Source organism: Anomaloglossus baeobatrachus (genome assembly GCF_048569485.1).
Source record: "Anomaloglossus baeobatrachus isolate aAnoBae1 chromosome 7 unlocalized genomic scaffold, aAnoBae1.hap1 SUPER_7_unloc_2, whole genome shotgun sequence".
Taxonomy (NCBI): Eukaryota; Metazoa; Chordata; class Amphibia; order Anura; family Aromobatidae; genus Anomaloglossus; species Anomaloglossus baeobatrachus.
Window position 1 is genome coordinate 910,076 of NW_027441816.1, and position 19,739 is coordinate 929,814.

Below are 19,739 nucleotides of genomic sequence, written 5' to 3' on the forward strand. Positions count from 1 at the left end.
CAGGTTAGCCAACTACGATTTCACCATCAAGTACCGGGCCGGCCGTACCAACGTCAATGCCAATGCACTCTCCCGGATGCCCCACCTGTCGGAAGAGGGGCCAGAGGATGATGACCTCGAAGAGATCGAGTTGCCTGCATTTCACCGGCCATTCACTGAGAAGGTGCACGTCTACCAACAACGGGTGAACCTGGATCCGCTGCCCCGACAGGACTGGCAGGAAGCTCAGGACCAGGCACCTGCTGTCCGCCTGGTCAAGACTCTAGTGGAACAGGGTTCTGCTGGGATAGACCCTGCTGCCCCTGCCGAAGCCCAACGTCTGTGGCAAGAACGGACCCGGCTATACCTACACCAGGGGAAGTTGTATCGCGAGCTGATTAATCCAAAGACTCACGAGAAGATCCGCCAGCTGGTGATTCCCCAGGCTAACGTGCCCACCGTCCTGCAAGCATACCATGATGGTGCAGTGCACTTCGGGTGGAAGAAGCTAGAGATGTTGTTAAGAGAGCGGTTCTATTGGAGTGGAATGCGGGAATCTGTGGAGGCCTGGTGCCGAGAATGTGGCCCTTGCGCATTGAGAAGGAAGGACGAGGCCAGCCAGAAGGCACCCCTACACCCGATCATTACACACCAACCGCTGGAGCTGGTTGCCCTTGACCATGTAAAGCTCACCCCCAGCCGAAGTGGGTACACCTACGCTCTGACCATCGTAGACCACTACTCGAGGTTCCTGGTGGTTGTCCCAGTTAAGGACTTAACCGGCCGCACCGCTGCTAAGGCTTTCCAGGCTTATTTCTGTTGACCGCATTGGTACCCGGAGAGGGTGCTTACCGACCAGGGTCCGGCCTTTGAAGCAGAGGTATTCCAGGAATTCTGCCAGTTGTACGGCTGCAAGAAAATCCGGACCACGCCTTACCACGCCCAAACCAATGGCATTTGTGAAAAGATGAACCACTTGGTCCTGGGCCTCCTCAAGACGTTACCACTGGAAGAGCGGAACCTGTGGCTGGAGAAGCTACCTGACCTGGTCGATATGTACAACAACATCCCTTCCAGCTCTACGAAATGCACTCCAGCATACCTGATGAGAGCTCGTCCCGGCCGGCTACCAGTGGATCTGGAAATGGGCTTGGAAGCTTCAGAAGCACTCCTGTCGACAGCTGAATGGGACACTCGGCGGAGGACACAGTACCGACAGGTCCAGGAGTATGTTGAAAAGAACTTGTGCCGGAGTCGGGGACAACAGGAGCAGTGCTTCAACAAGAAGGCGCCTGCCGGTTCCTTCCAACCTGGGGATGTAGTGCTGAAGCGGAAAAGAAGGGCCCACAAGCTGGATGATCAATGGGAAAAAACCCCGTATGTAGTCCAGCCCACAGGATGGGAGAATGAGAAGGCCTACCAGATCAGCCGTGACCAGGGGGGGACTTTGGCCACGGTTTCCCGAGACCACCTGAAGAAGTGCCCACCAGCATTGAGAGTAGCGGATGAGGCTCCAGTTCCCAGTCCAGTGGAGAAGGAAAAAGAGGTAATCCACACCATGATGGGTGATTTTCCAGCAGACTGGCCTACACAGAACGGTGCGGTGATCCTTCCAGTGATACTGTTCCCACAACCCGTGGATGAAGAAATGATGGAAACGGTTAACCGCGAGCCAGTGCCCAGGGATGTACCTGTACCCAGCTCCCCTACGCCTCCGCCTGCCCCACATGATAGCAGGGAGGAGGAACTGACTGTTCCCTCTGCCCCACTGCCTGTCACCACTGACACCGGACCCCGAAGGTCCACTCGCCCCAACCTAGGTAGACCCCCACTTAGGTACAGGGAAACTACTCTTTAAAAGGGGGGGGGCTTTATGTGTTGAGTGTACCAGTTTGAAAGTTTTAAATGATAAGTAAAGATGATCAACCAAAGAAGTTTACCTGATTGAACCGTGATTAAACCGGCCGTTGCCGGCAACTGTTGTCCCCGTAGGGACTGTGCAACCATTGCGTAAGGAACTGCTTACGGACAAGCCCGAGAACTTGCAGGGCAACCACAAACTTAGTGCAATGTAAATAAAAATGTTTGTTGGCTTGACACCGTTACCGCCTCCGGAGAGGCTGATTTGGGAGGATGGGCCTGGAGGAAAGGGATGGCCTAGGCCCGCCACTACCGTAACCGGTGGCGATCCTCCGGGGGTTCAGGGGTCCCCTTGGACGTGGGCCCCCTGAAAGAGACAGAACCCGCTCGGGCAACTTGGTGCTGGACTGGGGTCAAGGGGTGCTGCCCGCTTCTTAGGGGCAGCATCAGGGCCAGGTTGTTTGGGTGGGAGAAGAGCGGAAGCTGTACCGTTGTAAAATGTTTATGATGCTTTTACATGTTTTACCGTTTTATTCTTTTTCAGTTGTGAAAATAAAACCGGTGATGGACGGGCAGCCCGCGGACGGTCTGCATTTTACTATAGGGGAATGTGGCGCCCTGGACAAGCCAGGTCGTCACAGGTACTACACCAACACACTCTACACTCCGGCTAGGCACACCGAAGCTAAACACAAATCCTAGTTGCCTTCCTCCAGGGGCTGATGTCCACACCAGGGGGTGGGCCAGGCGGTTGATCCCACCCACCGAGGAGTTCACAGTCCTGGAGGCGGGAAAAGGAGTCAGATTAGAGATCAGTTTTGGAGTTAGAGAAGTGAAGAGGAGAGGAGACTGACCGTGTCCGGGTGTGTGGCCCGGGCACTCAGCAAGGTTGGCAGACGGTGGTGACCTTCTGCAGGAGAGGCTGATTGGAGTGAACCGTACGGACCGGGGATGGGCGGTGGCCCGCCGGTACCAGATCGGGGAGTGAAGAGAAGCCAGCACCATCCGGCAGGGCCTACGGACCCCGACCAGGCTAGGAGTCGCCGTAAAACCGGTCAAATCCGTTAGCGACAGGAACCTCCAGGGTTTCCCAGCAGTCAAGACCCGATTGAAGGCAACAGCTCACACCGTAGAGGGAAGCACAGTCACCGCCAAGGCTACAGTTCCCAGGGCCAGAGCCTGCGGGCAAAAGGGGCTCCCTCAGCATCCATCCAAGCTGGGGAGCGGGTTACCGGTGGGAAGCCCGCTAGATTTTGGGGGAATAAAAGGGGTCCAACACCACATCCCCACAGGTGCACACCCACCCATCAAAGAGAGCTATAAGCCAATACCACCTTCACATTGCCAGTGTACCAAGGACATGTTGAGCAACATGAAGGCGGCTGGGGTTATCCATGACAGTTGTAGCCTTTGGGCAGCTCTGTTGATCCTGTTAAAAAAGAAGGACGGCACCACTCCCCGTATTGAGGAATCGCTAGCTGCATTGAGAACTGCAAATTATTTTTCTACCCTTGATCTCACTAGTCACTATTGGCAAGTGTCCGTTGCTGAGGCAGACCGGGAGAAGACCGCCTTCGCCACCCCTATGGGTCTCTGCGAGTTCAAAAGCATGCCCTTCGAGCTGTGCAATGCGCCAGGAACCTTCCAGAGGCTGATGGAATGCTGCTTGGGACAAGATTTTAGGGTGTATAAAAAGGGAGATTAGATCCCGTGATCCCAACGTATTGTTACACCTCTATAAATCACTTGTAAGGCTACATCTGGAATATGGGAACCAGTTTTGGGCTCCACATTTTAAAAAGGACATTCAGAAGTTAGAGTCAGTTCAAAGGTGGGCAACTAGACTACTACAAGGAATGGAAGGCCTCCCATATGATGACAAGTTGAAAAAGTTATTAAGTGATTATTGGCTGCAATGGGGCTTTCTGGCTGGTGCCAGCCTCTCTTCTTAGCACACAGGAACCACAATCCCTACACCATGCTTCAATGGATTCTCTCATCCCAGCCCAGTAAAACTACATATTTTACACAGTCATAAGCAGCCAAAAGGGATCTATTCTATTCAATTGCAAATGATCTAGATAAGACTGAGAATAAGATACTGCACGGGACATAGCAGAGTTGGTCAAGTTGAGTGGAGATGAGTTTGCTATTTGGCACAGCTTTTTGCATCAATAAAGCAAGTAAAAGGTGTGAAAGATAAAAAAAAGGGTGAAAGTGTGAAAAGTGAATTGGCCAAATTGAGGTGCATATAAAGTTTTTGCTTTCTTTCAATTCACTAATGGGGCTCATTTGAATCAGGTGAATTGAGTTCTGCTTTTGGAAACTGGGTTAAGAAGGGGTGCACCGGTCCTGGAGGTACTGCAATACCAGGTCAATGCGTGGAGTGGACAGAGCAAGATTTTTTCCATCTCCTTGTTCTAAAAATCCATTTAATATATGGTCCCCAGAGAGGGGACGTATCAGATATTAAACTGATAAGAACAGATTTAATTTTTTTTTTTTTCTGTTTATCAGTAGGACTTCAAAATAACAAAGGTGATCGCCTCCCGTTGCCTGGGAACCGTCCAGGCACAAGAGGGCTATGTGTCACCAGAAGGCGCACACACTTCCTCAAGGCCGGCAGACGTGCAATCCCAGGCACCTTCCAGTACCGACCAAGGTAGCGTCCTCCGAAACTACACTTGATCTTAGCCAAAAGGCCGAGAAGCTATAACCCGAATTGGTTACGGCCTTGAGTGGCACCCTGGCCTATACCGGACACATCTTAGGGAGAGGGAGACAAACCCACGCCTACAGAAGACATTTTGTCACCCAAGCCAACCCTTGAAAAGGCTGTTTTGCAGAGCAAAAACAAGAAGAATGGTGCTTTTTGCAGCCGCCGCCCACTGCAATGAATCTGAATAACTCCTCCTTTTGGACACAAGCACCTCCCCTCCCCCTTGCAGTCTTTCCAATTCATGATACAAAAAGACGGACGGACAGGACAGGACAGGACAGGCTGCCTGACTTTCCGTCACTGCCACCCTTTGCCATCCTTGCCCGTAGAAAGCCCTTTCATCATCCCCAAACCCTAATCTTTTCCCTTCCCTTCCCAGATGCGTCTCACTCCCTTTCATTAGGAAGTGAGCGCAGCCTTTTCTCCGTTCTGCACATGCGCGACGTTAAACACAAATGCGCAGGCGTGCGTTCCATTACCCTCACTGCATTCCACTCCCATACAGGAAGTGGGCGCAGCTATTACTACGGTCGCACATAAAAGAACCCACGGCCACCACTGCACATAGCTGACTCCACCACAGGACACCCACTTCTACACCAACGCAGGTAAGACAGGATCGGCACCTCTATGCTCCCGTTACAATCAGGCTCAGTCACCATGTGATAACGCTCTCAACTCTTTAGTTGCAGGCTCCCCTTGCTTCACCTCCACTGGCTGTGCTGCCATTTCCTCTCCCACCTGGAAGGTATACTTTATTCCACTATTTTCCTGTTTCTCTCTTCCCCCTTTTCCCATAACCTACTTTTATCTGCATTTGTGGGGTATCTATATGCTATTTACATCATAGTTTTATTCATTAATATGGAAGGGAAGAGTGCCCATGAGAGTGTTGAACTGCGGAGAGCAAGAGATTAAGCTGCTCCGATTTGCCACCATTGATAAGCTGTTCTCAGTAGATACACATGCTATCCAAACAGCAGCATCCACCATTGCTTCAGCCCACCCATTCAGTGACAGCTCACCAAGTCAGCCAGAGGAGTGGTGTAAGGAATTACACGTAGGCACTGACTCCACACCTTCACATCACAAGAAGGGGGTCTACAGGCTAGTGCAAGAATACGAGCAAGTCTTCAGCAAACATCCGCTAGACTTTTGAAGAATAAAAGGGGTCAAACACTACATCCCCACAAGTGCACACCCACCCATCAAAGAGAGATATAGGCCAAAACTACCTGCACATTACCAGTGTACCAAGGACATGTTGAGCAACATGAAGGAGGCTGGGGTTATCCGTGACAGTTGTAGCCTCTGGGCAGCTCCGTTGGTCCTGTTAAAGAAGAAGGACAGCACCACTCCCCTGTATTGAGGAATAGCTAGCTGCATTGAGAACTGCAAATTATTTTTCTACCCTTGATCTCACTAGTCGCTATTGGCAAGTGTCCGTTGCTGAGGCAGACCGGGAGAAGACCGCCTTTGCCACCCCGATGGGTCTCTGCGAGTTCAAAAGCATGCCCTTCGAGCTGTGCAATTTGCCAGGAACCTTCTAGAGGCTGATGGAATGCTGCTTGGGACACCGAAACTTTGAAACGGTACTGCTATACCTTTATGATGTTATTGTTTATTCTAAAGCAAACAAGATTTTAGGGTGTATAAAAAGGGAGATTAGATCCGGTGATCCCAACGTATTGTTACCCCTCTATAAATGACTTGTAAGGCCACATCTGGAATATGGGGTAAAGTCCTGAGCAGGTTGATAACCATTGGTTTGAGCATGGTAGGGTGTAGTGCGCATCTTCCTGCATCGGTAAAAGCTGCAGAAGTCCTTGAAGATTTCCGCTTCAAAGGCTGTGCCTTGATCTGTGAGGACTCTCTCTGAGTAGCCATGAGGTCTGCATAAGTGTGCTTGGAAGACCTTCGCTGCAGTATGGGCCATTAGATCTTTGACTTGTACCACAACCATAAATCTCGAGTAGTTGTCTACCATCGTAAGTGCATACGTGAGCTCGCCTCGATATTCTGCAACAAAACTCCCTTTTTCGATTTCAGTTTCAGCAAACACTCCTCTTCCTGTAGAAAATATTTATCATTACCTAAGACAGTCATTCTAATGCATGACAATATTAAGGCAATTTAGTTAAAACTTGTTTTAACTCACCTTTAAGGGGATTGATGTATTTCATGGTCAATCCAGGTTTGTCAGTGATGGCACTGACATAATGTATGGCGTCTTTTTCGGGCGTTATCCTTTGCCTTTTCATTGTGAAAATCCAGTTGCCTATATCAAAGCAAATTCTACTACTTGTAAAGTATGCAGAAAATGAAATGTAGAACATATAACATCAACTGCTTAGGAACGCATCATAGGTTAGTACTTAAAAGGATATTGTCATGTTCTAGTCATAATGCAAGCTGGACATTTTTCATGTTACCCTGTAATCGCCGGCCTGTTCTAATGCTCACAAGCCAAGATATAGGCTCAGCTGCTAAGGCTTCCCTCTGCCTTCTGAATGAAACTTGAATATGTCTGGGTCACTGTGTATATAGCAGGTGCTCAGAAAAAATAAGAGTCAATTCAATAGAAATAGCTCTGGCACACTATAGTGATCAATAACGTAAGAAAAGAACTCTTGGAATGCTGAAAATTCTTTATTTGTGCAAAAGGATAATTCATCCAACGTTTCGACCTTGTTTTTAGGTCTTTATCAAGGATAAAGTTATCTAAGATCATAAAGGGTTACAAAACCATATAAACACGTAATTAGTACATAGTACAACATAACAGTACAATATATTGCTACTTGAGAGTACAATGGGTCAAATGACCATGATGCACATACAAAAATTTTTTCCAAAGCCATAGTGAAAACATTTGTACTGAGGAAAGAAAATTTCCACATGACCTATCTGGAGAAACATTCTGGATCAAACAACCAAAAATAGTCAAGCAGGTAAATACACACCTATATGGATAACAGGATGATATGTGTTCAATTGTATAGCGTCATTGCCATTAACGTACAAATGGAAAACTTGCAATCCTATATAGTGAAGGAAATGAACACATATCATATCAAAGAACACAGGAACATGGGTGTGAGAAAAACCTCAATGTTTATACTTTGTTCTTTATAATGGTGTGAACATGTATATGTCTCAGTACCTTATGCACTTGAGAATTCTAGTGAGTAGATCATGAAAGCCTATTTCAGAACTGGAATCGGTAAATAATTGTAGGTGGAATCTAAATGAAAAGATGGTACAAGTGTTATCATGACACGTGGGCTATAACACAATGGACCGTGTGACAAAGAAGAAAGGAGAGAAAGAAGAGGAAGAAAATGCAACTACCTGTAACATTACGTGATAGTCACTGGTAAGTATCACTTGACAATTCAAGTGAAAAAGGATTCCTTTATTAAAGGGTTCTCAGTCGCCTCAGGATCATGAAATACTAGGGTAAATGATATGAGAATGGGTAAGAAGCACCACTAAAGGAAATATGAGATGCAGGACATATATCTATAAACCCCTGAACTACATGATAGAAATAAAAAGAAGAAAAAAGAAAAAAAAGAAGAAAGAAGAAGAACACATAGAATGCGGAAAGAGAATGGGTACAACTACCTGAGTTACTGCAGGGAGGCCCCTGGTTGGTATTGTGAGGGTTAGTGGAATTCCTTCACTGAAGGGTTCTCAGTTGCCTCAGGTTCGTGAAAAATGCTATAGACAAATAATGCCCGGAGAAAAGGGGTTCATATACAGCGAATAATGGTAATACAAGGTACATGTGTCACATGTAATAGTATATATATATATATATTGTACTAAGCTCTACACCAGAAATAGAAAGTAGTCCCTCTGCCTTCTGTCTAGGTGCCCTGAGTTATGTCCTGTAAACTGTCACAGGGACCCAGACACACATGTGTAGTAGGGGAATATCCCTGCTGAGATGCCAGTGCTAGAGCACTCGTTTGCTGTGGAGTTGAACGCTATGTGAGCAGTTCTTACCTTCAATGAGCAGAAGTCTCTTTTTTCAGATTTCAATATCTCTGTGGGTATCTGGCAGAAATATGGAATACTCTTTACTGCTAAGACCCTGTACACCACTCCCACTAAAGGGGGCTTTACACGCTGCAACATCGCTAATGCGGAGTCGTTGGGGTCACGGAATTTGTGACGCACATCCGGCCGCATTAGCGATGTTGCTGCGTGTGACACCGATGAGCGATTTTGCATCGCTGCAAAAACGTGCAAAATCGCTCATCGGTGACATGGGTCTCCATTCTCGATTATCGTTACTGCAGCAGTAACGATGTAGTTCGTCGCTCCTGCGGCAGCACACATCGCTCCGTGTGACACCGCAGAAACGAGGAACCTCTCCTTACCTGCCTCCCAGCCGCTATGAGGAAGGAAGGAGGTGGGCGGGATGTTCCGGCCACTCATCTCCGCCCCTCCGCTGCTATTGGGCGGTCGCTCAGTGACGTCGCTGTGACGCCGCACGGACCGCCCCCTTAGAAAGGAGGCGGTTCGCCGGTCACAGCGACGTCGCCGGGCAGGTAAGTATGTGTGACGGGTCTGGTCGGTGTTGTGCAGCATGGGCAGCGATTTGCCCGTGTCGCGCAACAGATGGGGGCGGGTATCCACACTAGCGATATCGGGACCGATATCGCAGTGTGTAAAGTAGCCTTTAATAAACTGTGTAAAGGATTTTAAGTAAAAATCCACAATAAACCAGCGCTAGATGGGTTTTTATAATTTTATTAATAGACCACAAATAAAAAAATTTTTGCTATCCTTGTTTCAAGACAGAGTATTTGATAATATACAATACACTGATTATTACTAAAACCAAGGACCACATAAAACAAGGACCACATAAAATAAAAAATGAAAGTAATGAGAATAAAAATCTTTTGTATAACCAATTAACTTCGAGGTGATACAATATTCACATTGATTTAGTTTTACCAGTCTAATGTAATGCCCCGGCCGGTGGCATATATTTTGTTTGGTTAATAATTTAGACTTATACAATGAAAGATGTACTATACCACCCCTGGCTAACTTACAAGTTTTAAGTTGTACAATATAAGTTTGCGACGTTATATTCATATATAGGAAGGCAAACAATATTGGCAATTTAGTGGCACCCACCATACGTAATCTTACAGCACCTAATAAGGGAGGATTATTTGGCCTGAAAGGTTTTTTTCCATGCAAAAGCTGTATAGTATGTAAGAATACAAAAAATATTTCACGGAAATCCTTCTTACAGGGGCAGTCAGAAGTCATGATTAGAGAATTTATTACATGTCAATCAAAGGGAGTAGTATATTGCATTCAATGTCCCTGTCAGAAAAAATACATTGGGAGAACTATTAGACCCCTACGGAAAAGGGTGGGTGAGCACATTAGAAGTGTTAAAAATAAATGTACTAAGCACCCCCTATCCAGACATTATGTGTTAAAACATGGAGGGTCCTTTAAAGGATCCCAAGTATGGGGCGTACAAAAAATAACTAAGGATTGGAGAGGTGGCGATTTCATTAAAAAAATGTCACGAGCAGAAAGCCAATGGATTTTTGAATTGAACACCTTGAAACCATATGGACTCAATAATGATATAGAACTGTTTGCTTTTAATTAATTTATATTTTTATAGGTAGAGGAGTAATAGGTACTGATAATAATACGGAGAGAAGGAAAAAAAAAAAAAAAAAAAAGCGATTGTCATGGAGATATATGTGTATATATGCATAATATATATTAAAATTGGTATCATATCATAGTATCATAGTATCATAGTTTTTAAGGTTGAAGGGAGACTCTAAGTCCATCTAGTTCAACCCGTAGCCTAACATGTTGATCCAGAGGAAGGCAAAAAAAACCCAATGTGGCAAACAAGTTCCAATGGGGAAAAATTTCCTTCCTGACTCCACATCCGGCAATCAGACTAGTTCCCTGGATCAATACCCTGTCATAAAATCTAATATACATAACTGGTAATATTAAATTTTTCAAGAAAGGCGTCCAGGCTCTGCTTAAATGTTAGTAGTGAATCACTCATTACAACATCATGCGGCAGAGAGTTCCATAGTCTCACTGCTCGTACAGTAAAGAATCCTCGTCTGTGATTATGATTAAACCTTCTTTCCTCAAGACGTAGCGGATGCCCCCGTGTTCCAGTCGCAGGCCTAGGTGTAAAAAGATCTTTGGAAAGGTCTCTGTATTGTCCCCTCATATATTTATACATTGTGATTAGATCCCCCCTAAGCCTTCGTTTTTCCAAACTAAATAACCCCAAGTTTAATAACCTGTCTTGGTATTGCAGCCCACCCATTCCTCTAATAATCTTGGTCGCTCTTCTCTGCACCCTCTCCAGTTCAGCTATATCCTTCTTATATATCGGTGACCAGAATTGTACACAGTATTCTAAGTGCGGTCGCACTAGTGACTTGTACAGAGGTAGAACTATATTTTTTTCATGAACACTTATACCTCTTTTAATACATCCCATTATTTTATTAGCCCTGGCAGCAGCTGCCTGACACTGTCCACTAAAGTGAAGTTTACCATCCACCCATACACCCAAGTCTTTTTCTGTGTCTGTTTTACCCAGTGCTCTACAATTAAGTACATAATTATAAATTTTATTTCCTCTACCCAAGTGCATGACCTTACATTTATCTACATTAAACTTCAATTGCCACTTCTCAGCCCAATCCTCCAATTTGCATAAATCTCCCTGTAATATAAAATTATCCTCCTCTGTATTGATTACCCTGCAGAGTTTAGTATCATCTGCAAATATTGAAATTCTACTCCGCATGCCCCCAACAAGGTCATTTATAAATATGTTGAAAAGAAGCGGGCCCAATACTGGTGCTTCACTTGCCCAAGGTTGATGTAGATATAAGGGGCTTTTCATATTATAGCAAATTTATATTACACCTTTATGATGTCCTTTTGTTAAATTTATTGTTGAAAAAAAGCATATGCATATATACACATTGTCTTCCCAGTATATGATGATACAAGCAAGGCTATATATAGGTCTTTTTAGAAAAACCTTTAGAAAAACCTTTGCACATAATTATATTATATGGCTATTATGAACGGTCTTTCACAAATTGATATATGTAGTGGTCATTGAATGTTGGTTGAATTTAAACATTGTTTAATTTTATGCAAATTATAACCAATTAAATATATGCATAAATAGTGCTCTAGGCAACAGCTGAGTTATCCTTGAGGAAGGGGGCCGTTACACGCCCCCGAAACGCGTGTCGGATCAGGACTCTGTTTTTGCCTACCTCACCTGTGCGGTGATAACCTGCCAAGTAATCTCTCCCTCGTGTGGAATCAACCGGCTTCCACTGGACACGGTACGGATTGCCTGCTGGAGAGGTTGAGAGGTTACCGCTGACATTTCCTTTGTCTGCAACCAGGATACATTGGTACCTCCAGCGGTTCTGCATTGCTCGTTTGGAAGCAGATCGGAGCCTTGTGTGGTGCTAACCTGCCAAGCAACTTCCTCCTGTGTGGAATCAGTCAGCTGACACTGGATACGGTCTGGACTGCCCGCTGGAGAGGCTGAGTAGTTACCGCTGATCTTATTGTTGTCCGCAGCCAACATCTTGGTGCTTTCAGTGGCTTCGTACTGCTTGATTTCAAAAGTACATTTGGGAGAATACGGGACCGGCTGGTTTGTGGCCTTGTGAAGTGTTATAAAGGCTCTGTAAAGAGGGATGTCGGTAACCATACATCTCCCCCAGAGCCAGCACTAGTCGCGGCCACTGGCCTCAAAACGTCCGCTCTGGAAGTATAACAGGTCAATCCTGTACATAGCGGTTCCAGCCTAATCAACGGAGAAATCCGGGGTGTTTTTTGCGGTCAAGTTGTTGTGAGGTTTATTCCCCCAGGCCCTGGGGGCGAATATAACGTCGCAAACTTATATTGTACAACTTAAAACTTGTAAGTTAGCCAGGGGTGGTATAGTACATCTTTCATTGTATAAGTCTAAATTATTAACCAAACAAAATATATGCCACCGGCCGGGGCATTACATTAGACTGGTAAAACTAAATCAATGTGAATATTGTATCACCTCGAAGTTAATTGGTTATACAAAAGAATTTTATTCTCATTACTTTCATTTTTTATTTTATGTGGTCCTTGTTTTATGTGGTCCTTGGTTTTAGTAATAATCAGTGTATTGTATATTATCAAATACTCTGTCTTGAAACAAGGATAGCAAAAAATTTTTTATTTGTGGTCTATTAATAAAATTATAAAAACCCATCTAGCGCTGGTTTATTGTGGATTTTTACTTAAAATCCTTTACACAGTTTATTAAAGGCTACTTTACACACTGCGATATCGGTCCCGATATCGCTAGTGTGGATACCCGCCCCCATCTGTTGCGCGACACGGGCAAATCGCTGCCCATGCTGCACAACACCGACCAGACCCGTCACACATACTTACCTGCCCGGCGACGTCGCTGTGACCGGCGAACCGCCTCCTTTCTAAGGGGGCGGTCCGTGCGGCGTCACAGCGACGTCACTGAGCGACCGCCCAATAGCAGCGGAGGGGCGGAGATGAGTGGCCGGAACATCCCGCCCACCTCCTTCCTTCCTCATAGCGGCTGGGAGGCAGGTAAGGAGAGGTTCCTCGTTTCTGCGGTGTCACACGGAGCGATGTGTGGTGCCGCAGGAGCGACGAACTACATCGTTACTGCTGCAGTAACGATAATCGAGAATGGAGACCCATGTCACCGATGAGCGATTTTGCACGTTTTTGCAGCGATGCAAAATCGCTCATCGGTGTCACACGCAGCAACATCGCTAATGCGGCCGGATGTGCGTCACAAATTCCGTGACCCCAACGACTCCGCATTAGCGATGTCGCAGCGTGTAAAGCCCCCTTTAGTGGGAGTGGTGTACAGGGTCTTAGCAGTAAAGAGTATTCCATATTTCTGCCAGATACCCACAGAGATATTGAAATCTGAAAAAAGAGACTTCTGCTCATTGAAGGTAAGAACTGCTCACATAGCGTTCAACTCCACAGCAAACGAGTGCTCTAGCACTGGCATCTCAGCAGGGATATTCCCCTACTACACATGTGTGTCTGGGTCCCTGTGACAGTTTACAGGACATAACTCAGGGCACCTAGACAGAAGGCAGAGGGACTACTTTCTATTTCTGGTGTAGAGCTTAGTACAATATATATATATATACTATTACATGTGACACATGTACCTTGTATTACCATTATTCGCTGTATATGAACCCCTTTTCTCCGGGCATTATTTGTCTATAGCATTTTTCACGAACCTGAGGCAACTGAGAACCCTTCAGTGAAGGAATTCCACTAACCCTCACAATACCAACCAGGGGCCTCCCTGCAGTAACTCAGGTAGTTGTACCCATTCTCTTTCCGCATTCTATGTGTTCTTCTTCTTTCTTCTTTTTTTTCTTTTTTCTTCTTTTTATTTCTATCATGTAGTTCAGGGGTTTATAGATATATGTCCTGCATCTCATATTTCCTTTAGTGGTGCTTCTTACCCATTCTCATATCATTTACCCTAGTATTTCATGATCCTGAGGCGACTGAGAACCCTTTAATAAAGGAATCCTTTTTCACTTGAATTGTCAAGTGATACTTACCAGTGACTATCACGTAATGTTACAGGTAGTTGCATTTTCTTCCTCTTCTTTCTCTCCTTTCTTCTTTGTCACACGGTCCATTGTGTTATAGCCCACGTGTCATGATAACACTTGTACCATCTTTTCATTTAGATTCCACCTACAATTATTTACCGATTCCAGTTCTGAAATAGGCTTTCATGATCTACTCACTAGAATTCTCAAGTGCATAAGGTACTGAGACATATACATGTTCACACCATTATAAAGAACAAAGTATAAACATTGAGGTTTTTCTCACACCCATGTTCCTGTGTTCTTTGATATGATATGTGTTCATTTCCTTCACTATATAGGATTGCAAGTTTTCCATTTGTACCTTAATGGCAATGACGCTATACAATTGAACACATATCATCCTGTTATCCATATAGGTGTGTATTTACCTGCTTGACTATTTTTGGTTGTTTGATCCAGAATGTTTCTCCAGATAGGTCATGTGGAAATTTTCTTTCCTCAGTACAAATGTTTTCACTATGGCTTTGGAAAAAAATTTTGTATGTGCATCATGGTCATTTGACCCATTGTACTCTCAAGTAGCAATATATTGTACTGTTATGTTGTACTATGTACTAATTACGTGTTTATATGGTTTTGTAACCCTTTATGATCTTAGATAACTTTATCCTTGATAAAGACCTAAAAACAAGGTCGAAACGTTGGATGAATTATCCTTTTGCACAAATAAAGAATTTTCAGCATTCCAAGAGTTCTTTTCTTACGTTATTGATCACTATAGTGTGCCAGAGCTATTTCTATTGAATTGACTCTTATTTTTTCTGAGCACCTGCTATATACACAGTGACCCAGACATATTCAAGTTTCATTCAGAAGGCAGAGGGAAGCCTTAGCAGCTGAGCCTATATCTTGGCTTGTGAGCATTAGAACAGGCCGGCGATTACAGGGTAACATGAAAAATGTCCAGCTTGCATTATGACTAGAACATGACAATATCCTTTTAAGTACTAACCTATGATGCGTTCCTAAGCAGTTGATGTTATATGTTCTACATTTCATTTTCTGCATACTTTACAAGTAGTAGAATTTGCTTTGATATAGGCAACTGGATTTTCACAATGAAAAGGCAAAGGATAACGCCCGAAAAAGACGCCATACATTATGTCAGTGCCATCACTGACAAACCTGGATTGACCATGAAATACATCAATCCCCTTAAAGGTGAGTTAAAACAAGTTTTAACTAAATTGCCTTAATATTGTCATGCATTAGAATGACTGTCTTAGGTAATGATAAATATTTTCTACAGGAAGAGGAGTGTTTGCTGAAACTGAAATCGAAAAAGGGAGTTTTGTTGCAGAATATCGAGGCGAGCTCACGTATGCACTTACGATGGTAGACAACTACTCGAGATTTATGGTTGTGGTACAAGTCAAAGATCTAATGGCCCATACTGCAGCGAAGGTCTTCCAAGCACACTTATGCAGACCTCATGGCTACTCAGAGAGAGTCCTCACAGATCAAGGCACAGCCTTTGAAGCGGAAATCTTCAAGGACTTCTGCAGCTTTTACCGATGCAGGAAGATGCGCACTACACCCTACCATGCTCAAACCAATGGTTATCAACCTGCTCAGGACTTTACCCCATATTCCAGATGTGGCCTTACAAGTGATTTATAGAGGGGTAACAATACGTTGGGATCACCGGATCTAATCTCCCTTTTTATACACCCTAAAATCTTGTTTGCTTTAGAATAAACAATAACATCATAAAGGTATAGCAGTACCGTTTCAAAGTTTCGGTGTCCCAAGCAGCATTCCATCAGCCTCTGGAAGGTTCCTGGCAAATTGCACAGCTCGAAGGGCATGCTTTTGAACTCGCAGAGACCCATCGGGGTGGCAAAGGCGGTCTTCTCCCGGTCTGCCTCAGCAACGGACACTTGCCAATAGCGACTAGTGAGATCAAGGGTAGAAAAATAATTTGCAGTTCTCAATGCAGCTAGCTATTCCTCAATACAGGGGAGTGGTGCTGTCCTTCTTCTTTAACAGGACCAACGGAGCTGCCCAGAGGCTACAACTGTCACGGATAACCCCAGCCTCCTTCATGTTGCTCAACATGTCCTTGGTACATTGGTAATGTGCAGGTAGTTTTGGCTTATATCTCTCTTTGATGGGTGGGTGTGCACTTGTGGGGATGTAGTGTTTGACCCCTTTTATTCTTCAAAAGTCTAGCGGATGTTTGCTGAAGACTTGCTCGTATTCTTGCACTAGCCTGTAGACCCCCTTCTTGTGATGTGAAGGTGTGGAGTCAGTGCCTACGTGTAATTCCTTACACCACTCCTCTGGCTGACTTGGTGAGCTGTCACTGAATGGGTGGGCTGAAGCAATGGTGGATGCTGCTGTTTGGATAGCATGTGTATCTACTGAGAACAGCTTATCAATGGTGGCAAATCGGAGCAGCTTAATCTCTTGCTCTCCGCAGTTCAACACTCTCATGGGCACTCTTCCCTTCCTTATTAATGAATAAAACTATGATGTAAATAGCATATAGATACCCCACAAATGCAGATAAAAGTAGGTTATGGGAAAAGGGGGAAGAGAGAAACAGGAAAATAGTGGAATAAAGTATACCTTCCAGGTGGGAGAGGAAATGGCAGCACAGCCAGTGGAGGTGAAGCAAGGGGAGCCTGCAACTAAAGAGTTGAGAGCGTTATCACATGGTGACTGAGCCTGATTGTAACGGGAGCATAGAGGTGCCGATCCTGTCTTACCTGCGTTGGTGTAGAAGTGGGTGTCCTGTGGTGGAGTCAGCTATGTGCAGTGGTGGCCGTGGGTTCTTTTATGTGCGACCGTAGTAATAGCTGCGCCCACTTCCTGTATGGGAGTGGAATGCAGTGAGGGTAATGGAACGCACGCCTGCGCATTTGTGTTTAACGTCGCGCATGTGCAGAACGGAGAAAAGGCTGCGCTCACTTCCTAATGAAAGGGAGTGAGACGCATCTGGGAAGGGAAGGGAAAAGATTAGGGTTTGGGGATGATGAAAGGGCTTTCTACGGACAAGGATGGCAAAGGGTGGCAGTGACGGAAAGTCAGGCAGCCTGTCCTGTCCTGTCCTGTCCGTCCGTCTTTTTGTATCATGAATTGGAAAGACTGCAAGGGGGAGGGGAGGTGCTTGTGTCCAAAAGGAGGAGTTATTCAGATTCATTGCAGTGGGCGGCGGCTGCAAAAAGCACCATTCTTCTTGTTTTTGCTCTGCAAAACAGCCTTTTCAAGGGTTGGCTTGGGTGACAAAATGTCTTCTGTAGGCGTGGGTTTGTCTCCCTCTCCCTAAGATGTGTCCGGTATAGGCCAGGGTGCCACTCAAGGCCGTAACCAATTCGGGTTATAGCTTCTCGGCCTTTTGGCTAAGATCAAGTGTAGTTTCGGAGGACGCTACCTTGGTCGGTACTGGAAGGTGCCTGGGATTGCACGTCTGCCGGCCTTGAGGAAGTGTGTGCGCCTTCTGGTGACACATAGCCCTCTTGTGCCTGGACGGTTCCCAGGCAACGGGAGGCGATCACCTTTGTTATTTTGAAGTCCTACTGATAAACAGAAAAAAAAAAAAATTAAATCTGTTCTTATCAGTTTAATATCTGATACGTCCCCTCTCTGGGGACCATATATTAAATGGATTTTTAGAACAAGGAGATGGAAAAAATCTTGCTCTGTCCACTGCACGCATTGACCTGGTATTGCAGTACCTCCAGGACCGGTGCACCCCTTCTTAACCCAGTTTCCAAAAGCAGAACTCAATTCACCTGATTCAAATGAGCCCCATTAGTGAATTGAAAGAAAGCAAAAACTTTATATGCACCTCAATTTGGCCAATTCACTTTTCACACTTTCACCCTTTTTTTTATCTTTCACACCTTTTACTTGCTTTATTGATGCAAAAAGCTGTGCCAAATAGCAAACTCATCTCCACTCAACTTGACCAACTCTGCTATGTTCCGTGCAGTATCTTATTCTCAGTCTTATCTAGATCATTTGCAATTGAATAGAATAGATCCCTTTTAACTGCTTATGACTGTGTAAAATATGTAGTTTTACTGGGCTGGGATGAGAGAATCCATTGAAGCATGGTGTAGGGATTGTGGTTCCTGTGTGCTAAGAAGAGAGGCTGGCACCAGCCAGAAAGCCCCATTGCAGCCAATAATCACTTAATAACTTTTTCAACTTGTCATCATATGGGAGGCCTTCCATTCCTTGTAGTAGTCTAGTTGCCCACCTTTTAACTGACTCTAACTTCTGAATGTCCTTATTAAAATGTGGAGCCCAAAACTGGTTCCCATATTCCAGATGTAGCCTTACAAGTGATTTATAGAGGTGTAACAATACGTTGGGATCACGGGATCTAATCTCCCTTTTTATACACCCTAAAATCTTGTCCCAAGCAGCATTCCATCAGCCTCTGGAAGGTTCCTGGCGCATTGCACAGCTCGAAGGGCATGCTTTTGAACTCGCAGAGACCCATAGGGGTGGCGAAGGCGGTCTTCTCCCGGTCTGCCTCAGCAACGGACACTTGCCAATAGTGACTAGTGAGATCAAGGGTAGAAAAATAATTTGCAGTTCTCAATGCAGCTAGCGATTCCTCTATACGGGGAGTGGTGCCGTCCTTCTTTTTTAACAGGATCAACAGAGCTGCCCAAAGGCTACAACTGTCACGGATAACCCCAGCCGCCTTCATGTTGCTCAACATGTCCTTGGTACACTGGCAATGTGAAGGTGGTATTGGCTTATAGCTCTCTTTGATGGGTGGGTGTGCACCTGTGGGGATGTGGTGTTGGACCCCTTTTATTCCCCCAAAATCTAGCGGGCTTCCCACCGGTAACCCGCTCCCCAGCTTGGATGGATGCTGAGGGAGCCCCTTTTGCCCGCAGGCTCTGGCCCTTGGAACTGTAGCCTTGGCGGTGACTGTGCTTCCCTCTACGGTGTGAGCTGTTGCCTTCAATCGGGTCTTGACTGCTGGGAAACCCTGGAGGTTCCTGTCGCTAACGGATTTGACCGGTTTTACGGCGACTCCTAGCCTGGTCGGGGTCCGTAGGCCCTGCCGGATGGTGCTGGCTTCTCTTCACTCCCCGATCTGGTACCGGCGGGCCACCGCCCATCCCCGGTCCGTACGGTTCACTCCAATCAGCCTCTCCTGCAGAAGGTCACCACCATCTGCCAACCTTGCTGAGTGCCCGGGCCACACACCCGGACACGGTCAGTCTCCTTTCCTCTTCACTTCTCTAACTCCAAAACTGATCTCTAATCTGACTCCTTTTCCCGCCTCCAGGACTGTGAACTCCTCGGTGGGTGGGATCAACCGCCTGGCCCACCCCCTGGTGTGGACATCAGCCCCTGGAGGAAGGCAACTAGGATTTGTGTTTAGCTTCGGTGTGCCTAGCCGGAGTGTAGAGTGTGTTGGTGTAGTACCTGTGACGACCTGGCTTGTCCAGGGCGCCACATTCCCCTATAGTAAAATGCAGACC

General features: G+C 45.7%; 2 pseudogenes; one reads left to right on the forward strand and one right to left on the reverse strand.

The window, feature by feature from the left end:
• Positions 1 to 4,175: 4,175 nt before the first annotated feature.
• On the reverse strand, positions 4,176 to 4,382 carry LOC142259407 (U2 spliceosomal RNA; annotated as a pseudogene).
• Positions 4,383 to 17,781: 13,399 nt separating this feature from the next.
• On the forward strand, positions 17,782 to 17,988 carry LOC142259400 (U2 spliceosomal RNA; annotated as a pseudogene).
• Positions 17,989 to 19,739: the final 1,751 nt, after the last annotated feature.